Consider the following 10,469-nt stretch of genomic DNA (forward strand, 5'->3'; position numbering starts at 1 on the left):
CCCTCAAGGCAAAGGGTTCTTAAAACACAAAAGACACGTTCATGCGATTTACACACACTCAAACAACACTGAGCACACCGGAATCGTTATCCGATGAGTATGTGTGTATTTCATCGGATAGATGAATATCCGATGAAGAATGGCCACTATGGGCAATGGCTGTCGATCTAGGGGTCAGCACCTACACTACTTTTGCCTTGAGAGCCATGGGGTCTTCAATGAGGGCAGGGAATCAAAACCTTGGTTTATCGTCTCGTGATGTAGACGGTGCTCTTGCATAGTACAGAGTCCCCATCTCCCACTTGGGGCATGGGGGATATTACATAGGCCGGACGTAATAGCACCCCCTACTGGCCTGCCAACACCTGCACCAGCACCATCTGGTGTCCCATCCCAGAGCACACCAGACCAGCCCGCTCACACCAGTGTAAGTGTAAAAAATACATGGATATCCATTGGATATCGTGTGAAGGTTAAATGAGTAATACAAATGTAATATAATATAAATGCATACAACCTCCACTGTGTTATTGCCAAATCGGGAAGGCATGCCCCACTATTTATCTCCTCAAGGCCGAAATGCCGCAGCAGTTTAAAGCTTCCTAACAGAACAATTTCCTCCACCTTCACACCCGGGCTGACGCAAACGGGAAAGCCTGCCCACCTCTTTATGCCTGATCTCGTGTCTACTCATCTCTCTCAGGGTTGGCTATAAAATCCTCATCAAATATGCCTGCACAGACAGACAGAGGACACACACACGCACACCCACACACAAACACACGTACATATACACACACAAACAATGAGACCCCAACCGGGTTCATGGACAAGCCCTAACTCAAGAAACCAATCATGCCACCAACTCCAGTCTTTGGCAGACATGTGCCCAGGGCAAAGACTGTAGCTTCAGCCACAGTGTCCTCCTCCTCCAGAGATATACTGCAACGCTCTGCATGCTGGGAAATTGAGTTTTAATCTTGATTCAAGCTAATTCCTGGAACGGTTCTCCAGGATCGATGAAGGGCACAGCATTGGTGTGCATGTTTATTACATTTCTGCTTGTTTAGTAGAAGGACACTAGGACTTCTACTATTACAAATACTATGAACACTGAGCGATATGGATACCGCCACTACTGCTACAACAAAAGCAACAAAGAACAAGAAGAAAGTCACCTATTCAATTTCGTTGTATAGGTGACTGTGGTGACTTGTGCAATGACAAGTAAAGTCTGTCTGTCTGTCTGTCTGTCTGTCTGTCTGTCTGTCTGTCTGTCTGTCTGTCTGTCTGTCTGTCTGTCTGTCTGTCTGTCTGTCTGTCTGTCTGTCTGAATGACTAAAAAGCACAAGCCCTAAATTGGACGGCGTGCTGTGCTGCCCTTCGACGACTGTCAAGCGGCCTGACTCACGCGCACTTTCAGGAGGTAAAAGCTTTGGCTAAATGAATAAATGCCATGTAAATGTAAAGGAAAATGACAGCCGGCCACCAAGGCTGCTTGCTTTCATGCACTAAAGCAATCCCAGGTACAATAAGGTTGGGTGCCAGGGAACACAATGTAATAACATGTTTTTTATAGCATTACATTTATCAAATGGCATGAGGAAAGACGAAAGTACAACATCATAAGAAAGGACAGAATCATATGGTGTTGGGGGTAATGAAAACCTATAATGTTTGGGGACCCTATAAAAAAAAACACAGAGTATCTCGCGGAAAGAGTAGGGCCAGGATGAAGCTGAAGATACACGAGACGACAAACACACTGGTGAACCTTTTTCTAAAAGCTTTCAGAGTTCCTCGTCTGGTTCCTGTAACCAAGCGTAACATGTGTACCGAGCTTTGAGGCGGAACCGATCCAGGAAAGAAAGGTTGAATTATCCATGGAGGCTTATCCAACACGTACAAGACCCATCGACCCCAGCGGTTTCTAATGGTAGCCTGCACAGTGCAGCCTGGACAACATCGGTAGGAGCACAATGTGTAGGGGGTGCATTGAGTATAAATGGATGAATACCTGGGTAGAATGTGCATGCTTTTATTTCACGCTAAGACCACCCGGGTGGGCTGGCCTACTGCGGGATCAGCCCTCCCTTGACTCATCATTTTTCCACCGTTAAGAGATTTTTCCGCCGTAATCCACTCGACTGTTCTCTGGAACCAACCCAAACCGAGGCAAGTTTCTCAATGAGTGCCCAAGGGCTGACTCACAACCTGGGGCTAGTCCCGGTGTGTGTGTGTGTGTGTGCTACTGGTCTTCTGGTCCAGGACCAGCAAGAGCTCCAGAACTAGCAGCAGGCCCAGGACCAGCAACAGATCCAGGACCAGGGGCAGATCCATGTGTTTTTCCGAGCCATACGTGGCTCTCAACGCGGAAGGAGAGGATAATTAACCCTGAGACCTGGGGTTATGACACACACACACACACACCCACACATATACAGACACACACACACACACACACACACACCCACACATATACAGACACACACACACACAGCCACAGACATACAGTCACACAAACACACACACACACACACACACACACACAGCCACAGACACACAGCCACAGACACACACAGCCACAGACACACACACACACACACACACACAACGGAAACAGTTTTACTCCAGAGGGGCATCCCTGTGGGGGTCCCACACTACACACAGTGCCTGGTTATCAGCGTGTGAATGGGTGTTGCACTAATGTACTTGCATTCAGGTTTGTGTTTTCGTACATTTGTACGCGTGCGCGTACAAATGTGTCCGTGCCTTCTGTCCGTGCCTGCGTGCGTGCATGCATGCGTGAGTGTGTATGTGTGCGTCCCTGCGCGTGCGTGTGTGTGTGTGTGCATTGTTGAGTGTTGGCTGACCTGTATTGTCCCTTCATGATCTTGATAAATCGACTTGTTCTGCACATGCGTAGCATGCTACAGTGTGCATGTGTGTGCGTGTGTGTGCGTGTGTGTTTGCATGCGTGCGAGCGTGTGCTGGATAAGGAGCTGATCAATCCCAGCGTCGCCCCGGTGGCTGTTCCAAGCAGAGCTCCAAGGCTTGGAGGGAACAATTGAAATTCCTCCACACATCGATGGTCATCTCCGGGTCTGAAGGTGCAACTCCTTAACCGACGGGCGAGCCAAGGGGAGCAGAGAGCTAAGCTTAGCTCGCTGCTCCCCTTGAAGCCACACACCGGGGAGTGTGTCTTTCTGTCGGGTCCAGGATATGGCTCTCACACAAAACAAGGAAGACATGACACATCCAGTTGAAACAATAAATACAAACACGATTGAACAAATACAAAAGTAATAGATAAAGAAACCGATTCAGAGAAACTAGATGAAAAGACGATGTTGATTATTGTTTTGCAATCGCTGTGGTAGTAGTATTAATAGAAGTTAAGGTTACACCATTGCTATGATTAATGTTTCCAGCGGGAGAACAAGTGTCTTAATGAAATTGCCAGTGTTGATCCCTGGATCGTGATCCCTAAAACATAAATCGGTGTAATCCTTGACGTGAGACACTCTGTTCTCATTTTCTAATCTCTTCCTCCAATGCTAGTTTGCGTCTGTGGTTTTCCTACGATGTTTTCCAATTGCATCTCCCCCCTATCTCGTGATCTTTTTCGAACCCTGTGTATCCCTTTAGTGACCTGTACAGCAAATGGAGGAAATTCATTAAACAAGCATGTCAATCAAAGATAGTCTATAAGTAAATTAGGATGAAGAATAAGAAACACTGTGAACTAATCACAGTGGTGAATGGGAGCACCTTTTTCAAAAAAGGAGTTTGTTTTGGAGTCTAATAATTGTATATATTACCCTCAAATGTTTTTACTTTACTCCATATCCGTCAAATAACTGCAAAACTAAACTAACGATTGAATGAGGGAATCCAGAGACCATAGATGACAATACCTATTCAGCTAACTCTGGTATAGAACCTGTTCTGTACATGGTCCCAGTCAACTAAACCAATAAATTAAACACAACTAAAGAAAACTATTCATCCCTCGTTCTTGCTCTTTTTGCTTTTACACTCAACCCTTTCTTTCCCTCTCTAACCCTCTGGCCTCGTCTGTCTCGTTCTCGGGCCCCACAGATATCATGTTTCAGGGGCCCCCCTCTGTTTCTCCCTTGCTCATGCCTGTGCTATCTAGTAAAGATACATCAAGGCTTTGAGTTTACACACACACACACACACACACATGCATAGTATGAGGCCTTTCAAAATGGTTGGCATTAAGTCCAAAGTATATTTTTAAAAATAATGTTTCGATGGGGCCGCACTCATGATGTGAAATATTTCACATCAGGATTCAGCACTTAGTGACAATTTTATTTTATAGTGTCGGGATTTTGAATTGGTTTAATAATTCAATGAAAGGATATCAAATCAGAAACGCTTAACAGTAATATATAAATAATATATCCGTTGAGCCTCAAGTTTTAATCGTCAAATATAATTTCTCTTTATATAATCCTTTTTGAAAAGTCTACTATCAGACTATCATCTTTATTACTTTTATGAATCCCCCAATGCTTTGACGAAGCGCATAAACTGTGAAAAGATGATTGGAATGTGAAGAGAGATATGTTTTTATGCATTATATTCATCTGGAGAGATGAGTCATGCTTTTGTTAATTATTATTTTCAAATAAGCATACTGCTCCAGTCGCTTTCCTTTATGTGCAATCACTTAATGGCACTCAGCCCTACCTGTTAATGCTGCTGAAGGCTGAAGCATATTACATATTTGTTGTTTTTTTATATTTCGGTTGAAAATCTCTCTCTCTCTCTCTCTCTCTCTCTCTCTCTCTCTCTCTCTCTCTCTCTCTCTCTCTCTCTCTCTCTCTCTCTCTCTCTCTCTCTCTCTCTCTCTCTCTCTCTCTCTCTCTCTCTCTCTCTCTCTCTCTCTCTCTCTCTCTCTCTCTCTCTCTCTCTCTCTCTCTCTCTCTCTCTCTCCTCTCCTCTCTCTCTCTCTCTCTCTCTCTCTCTCTCTCTCTCTCTCTCTCTCTCTCTCTCTCTCTCTCTCTCTCTCTCTCTCTCTCTCTCCTCTCTCTCTCTCTCTCTCTCTCTCTCATATCTGACACCTGAACGTCCTGGTTGCTCCTAGCGCTTCTTGCCGTGGCGGCGGAGGTTGCGGACGATCCCCTGCGCCTGTCGTGGTTGCCCGGAGGAGAGTGTGGGTCCACAGCATTAATCGTGGCAGGAAGCAGTACGGGGAATACCACCTTTAACCTGAGGTCGTACAGGACCGGACACTCACTCACAGCTGTTATTAAACTTTCGTCCGACATGTTTCAGTTTGTTTCAGTTTGTGTTCTGTTGATACTTTTAGCCTTGCCTCCTCCTCGATTTTGATTGGTCGTTCGAAAAAAGCGCAGATGACGTGGAGCACTTTTCTTCAAAAGTTCAACTGTTTTCAACTGGGGCGCGCGGAGCGTTTAAAGGCCCACTATGCAACTTTTTTAGCCAAAATTACATTAAGTATGCAGGTTGAGAGTTATGCTGATGGTTCTGCATCCATTTCTGGGTCGATTGGTGGGTGTGTCATTTACCCATGTCGCCTCTCCAGTGAAAAAGCGCATATGCAACTTGATCTGTTCGGACCGAGACAACCCGGATGTGACGCAGCGGAAGTATCCTCGAAAATGTAGTCTCGAAAATGCTTTACAGCACAGACACAGACCCAAACATGGCACCGGCTAGATATAAACAGCCAGTTGCGAGGCAATTGTTGCATTCATCATGGATCAATCGACTGATAAGGGACCCAAGAGGCGACTGTCGGTGGAACAAAAGAAGAATGGACCAGAAAAGAGATCAGACACGAGTGAAAGGGGAACTATGCAACTCTTTTGGCTTTATTTACCTTAATATAACAGGCTAAGAGTCATTACGATGGTTCTATTATACATATTTGTTCGATTGTTCGTTCGACTCCCTCTTGCGCATCTTGGCGGAGAAAAGGAATATGTTTCTGCCGGCGACCCGCCGCCCACTCTCGCGGGAGTCTCGGGTCTCGCGAAGTAACGAATTGCTTTACGGCACAGACCCCCAAACACGGAACCGGCTCGATATAAACACAAGTCACTAAGGGATTGTTACATTCATCATAGATCAGCCGACTAAAAAGAGACAGAGAAACCCAATGTCGGAGGAACAGAAGAGAAAAGGGAGACTGACCGACAGAGAGGCCAGACACGAGTAAACATTGGGCAAGCTTTTCAGGAATAGCGTGAACTGAAAGAAAAAGAAGACTGCAAATCAGACGCCAACTTGGCCGTGTTGCTTTTGAAATTGAACGTACCCTTGGGTGAACTTTGTCTTTGTGGTATTCTTGATGTTGATAGTCTCTGTACAAATGTGTTTGCTCAACCATTGTGTTGTGAGCCCTGTAAAAATTGTTTTCTCGACCGTTTTGTTGTGAGCCCTGTATGTTTCTAGCTTGCTTGGTTGCAACCATATAAACACCTTTGTTTCCATGGGTGTTTTGCTGTTCGTCTGTCTTGTCCCCCAGAGATACAGACTTAATCCCCGAATCCAGGTTCTTGTTTATTTATTATTATGTTGGCCAACACTCTTACACTGATTGTTCTGTTCAGCCTAAGATAAAACAATTATAAACTAGGATATCAATTCTCCCCGTCAACTATAAAAAAGGATGGATTTATGTTTATTGCAATACAAATACACCATTAAAAAATTGTATAACCTTGCCTACACTTTATGAACATCTACTTCGGACATGGCTCCACACATTCGCCGGCTTCTTTGAAAACAAATGCACATGGCTCGCGTAGAAGTGCATGGGGAAGGGTCGTCAACGAGTTGTTACGACAGTGTTGTAAAATATCTACTACGAAGCTGTAGGGGGCGCTGTGTAGAGAACCGTGCGTGCCAAAACCAAGAAAACAGCGAAGAAATGCCCGAAGTTGCATAGTGGGCCTTTAACCGCCCCGGGCGGCTTTTTAAAAGGCGCGCTGCAAGCGCGTCCTGCCATAGAGAATGCATTGCAGACAGGCGCTCCGCCTTTTAAAAACGCTTTTGGTGGACACAGGCCCTGAGGGCAGTGTTGTGCCTGAACGCGTTCATTGAACGATAGTTCATGAACTCGTTCATATTTTCGGCGAACGTGAACTGAACGTACTGTATTACTGCCTGATGAACGTTACTGTGAACTCGTTCATTCTGGTGTCTGTGAACGGCACGCGCACTCGGTTTAACTTCGTTCAATTGGGGGGTTATTTGTTTATCAAAACGGCGGATGCGCGCGCAGAATGAGAACATTTGTTTGACCGGTTGCCATGGTTATCTCCGTGTGGTTAATTTGCAGTTGCGGTGTTGTCAGCTTACTGTTACATTAAACTGCAATCAGAAAATGCGGTTATATGCTATAGACCCTATAGTGTCTGTGGTGTAAAGGCTGGGACGAATTAAAAAATATAAATACACTTTATGTTGAAAGTATAGACCGTCCCGATTCCCATTGAAACGAATGGCGCGGTGATTATTCTTCAAAACGAGATCTGTTAAATTGTGAAAAATGAATCAAACTGTAATCAGACAACACGGTTATATGCTATAGACCCTAGAGTGTCTGTGGTATAAATGCTGAGACGAATTTCGAATTATAAATATGTACAATCCATAACGTTAGCTCTCTGGCTCATAGCTCAGCGGACTAGAATACCTCCTAGAATCATTGCTTGTTGGCCGGAAACGGAAATGGGGGCTGTTTACGTTTGGTTGTAGTCTTTTCGCTCGGTTCTCCGACTCAACAGTAGGGCTAGAACCGAGCGAACAGACTACAACCAAATTTGAACTACAACCAAACTAGTTCCCTTTCCGCTTCCGGCCAACGAGCAATGAGTCTTCCAACAGAAATCAACGGAATTTACAAAATGCGCTAAATGTACAATAAAACACGATAGAAACTATTTCGCTACGATGCTTGATTCAACCACTCTAATTCATCCTAGACAAATCACGAAGTGGGCTCGATGTTCAAAATACTGGAAAAAAATAATAGCTCACACAGCAACATATTGAAAAAAAGAACTATGAACTAGTTCATTTTTTGGAACTGTGAACTTAGTTCAAATCTTTGAATTATGAACGTTGAACTGAACTAGTTCATTTTAAAATTTATGAACTGAACTTTGAACTAGTTCACGTAGAAAGTGAACTATCCCAACACTGCCTGAGGGGACCACCGCTCCGGATTCCAATCCCTCTCCATGGTCGGTGCGCTCTGGTTGGCGATCCGGGCCGCGCCAGGGGCCTTTACCTCCGCTGCAGGATTGACGGTCGACCCTGCACGGCCTTGGTGGACACTGGGTCGACCATCTCCCTGGTGCGTCCGGGCATTTTTCCGGGCACCACTGGTGCACTCTCGGGGGGGGTGGACGGCGATAAGCGTCCGCCTGACGACCGTGACGGGACAGGAGAACGGAATGAGGGGGAGGAAGTGGCTGGCCGTCCGGGTGGGTGACCGGGAGGTGATGCATGAGTTTTGGCTCGCCGATCTTCCGGGACTCATGCATCATCGGCCTGGACCTGCTGACCCGTTGGGGTGCCAGGATGGACACGGCCATCACCGTCGGCGCAGAGACTACGGTGCTCAAGTCCGGACGGGGAGGGCACGGGGGCTCTGGCGGCCAGCGGAGTAGTCGCCAGGTTGTGCCCCGGGAGCTTCGGCCTCTGCCCGGTTCCTGCATTCCCCGTGGCCCTGTGTCTATATTTGCGGCTCGGGATGAGGACTGCAGGCTGACAGGCCTGGTGCAGCATGCCATAGACACCGGCTCTGTTCGGCCCATCCGCCTGCGGCCCCACCGATTAGCACTGGCCAAACGATAGGCGGTGGAGGAGAAGGTCCGCGAGATGGCTGCAGGGGGGGTGATCGAGCCCTCGTCCAGTCCATGGGCGGCTCCACCCGTCCTGGTAAGGAATAAGGATGGCAACTGGAGGTTCTGCGTGGACTACCGGCGCCTCAACGAGGTCACTCGGAAGGACTCATACCCGCTGCCACGGATCGACGACGCCCTGGACTACATCGGGGGGTCTAGCTGGTTGGGGCCCGAGGCCAGACCTTAGACTGCATCCACCATCGGGCAGGGGCTGTGGCAGTTTCGTGTCGTGCCGTTCGGACTATGCAACGCGCCTGCGGCGTTTGAGCGGATGATGGAGAGGGTGTTGGCGAACATCCCCCGGAGTTGTTGGTGCACGCCCGCAATTTCGGCGGGGCACTGGCGAACCTGCGGGAGGTTCGAGAGGCCATCCCCAAGGCCGGGTTGTGGCTGAACCCTGCCAAATATTCTCTTCTGGCCAGGGAAACGTTGTTCTTAGGGAACGTGGTGAACGAGCATGGCGTAGCCACTAACCCGGCCAAGGCGGCAGCGGTCCGGGACTGGCCGACCCCCGTCAACGCCGGCGAACTGCAGAGTTTTCTGGGCCTGGCGGGGTACTACAGCCGGTTCGTTAATGACTTTGCCACGGTCGCCAGCCCCCTCTACCGCCTAACCGAGGCGGGCCAGCCGTATGTCTGGGACAACGCCTGTGCCATGGCCTGTGCCATGGCCTGTGCCACGGGCCTTGGCCCAACTCCAGGCGGTCCTCACGAGGCCCCGGTTCTGGCTTACCCCAACGCTGGTGGTCCTTTCATCGTCGACACCGATGCCAGTAACGTGGGGGTCGGTGCGGTCCTCTCCCTGGGGGTGGGAGAAGGGGAACGTCCCGTGGCCTACTTCAGCCGCACTCTCAGTCGGGCGGAGCGCGATTACTGCGTGACCCGACAGGAGCTGTTGGCTGTGGTCCTGGCCGTGCGGCATTTCAGGCCATACCTGCATGGCAAGCGCTTCCTGATCCGCAGGGACCCTGCGTCCCTCAAGTGACTCTTCAGCCTTAAGAACCCTGAGGGCCAGGTGGCTCGATGGCTGGAGGTTTTGCAGGAATACGACTTTGAGATCCAGCATCGAGCGGGGCGTCTCCACAGCAACGTCGAGGCACTCTCCCGACGGCCCTGTGCGGTCCTGGAGTGTCGCTACTGCCTGCGGCAGGAGGAGAGGGCCCACAAGTCTCCGATGGTGGCGGCTCTCCAGACCACCAAGGCTGACCAGACAATCGGTGAGGCGGAGGGGTGGCTTTTTCTGACGGCGAGTTAGATGGAGCAGCAGCAGCGGGCCGACGAGACCCTGGCGTTGGTGAGGGACTGGCTGGAGGAGGGGCAGCGCCCCAGCTGGCCAGAGGTGTCGGCACGAGGGCCTGAGGTGAAGGCCTACCACTCCCAGTGGGGATGCTTCCAGCTCCACGATGCGGTGGTCCACCGCAGATGGCAGTTTTTTTGTCGTCCTTGTTTGTTATTAGGTTAAGTGGGGTTGATGGGTTCAGGGTGTTATTTGGTTGCGTGTAGTTCTGTGTTGTTCAATGTTAACATGTGTGTTTATCGTTGCCACCACAGTCACTGA

General features: G+C 48.7%; 1 protein-coding gene across 1 annotated transcript in view; it reads right to left on the reverse strand.

Moving 5' to 3' along the window:
• The window catches only part of igdcc4 (immunoglobulin superfamily, DCC subclass, member 4), a 56,342-nt gene that overhangs the window by 28,106 nt on the left and 17,767 nt on the right, over positions 1–10,469 (reverse strand). The window lies entirely within an intron of this gene.

This window comes from Gadus macrocephalus, chromosome 14 (assembly GCF_031168955.1).
Source record: "Gadus macrocephalus chromosome 14, ASM3116895v1".
NCBI classification, from domain to species: Eukaryota; Metazoa; Chordata; class Actinopteri; order Gadiformes; family Gadidae; genus Gadus; species Gadus macrocephalus.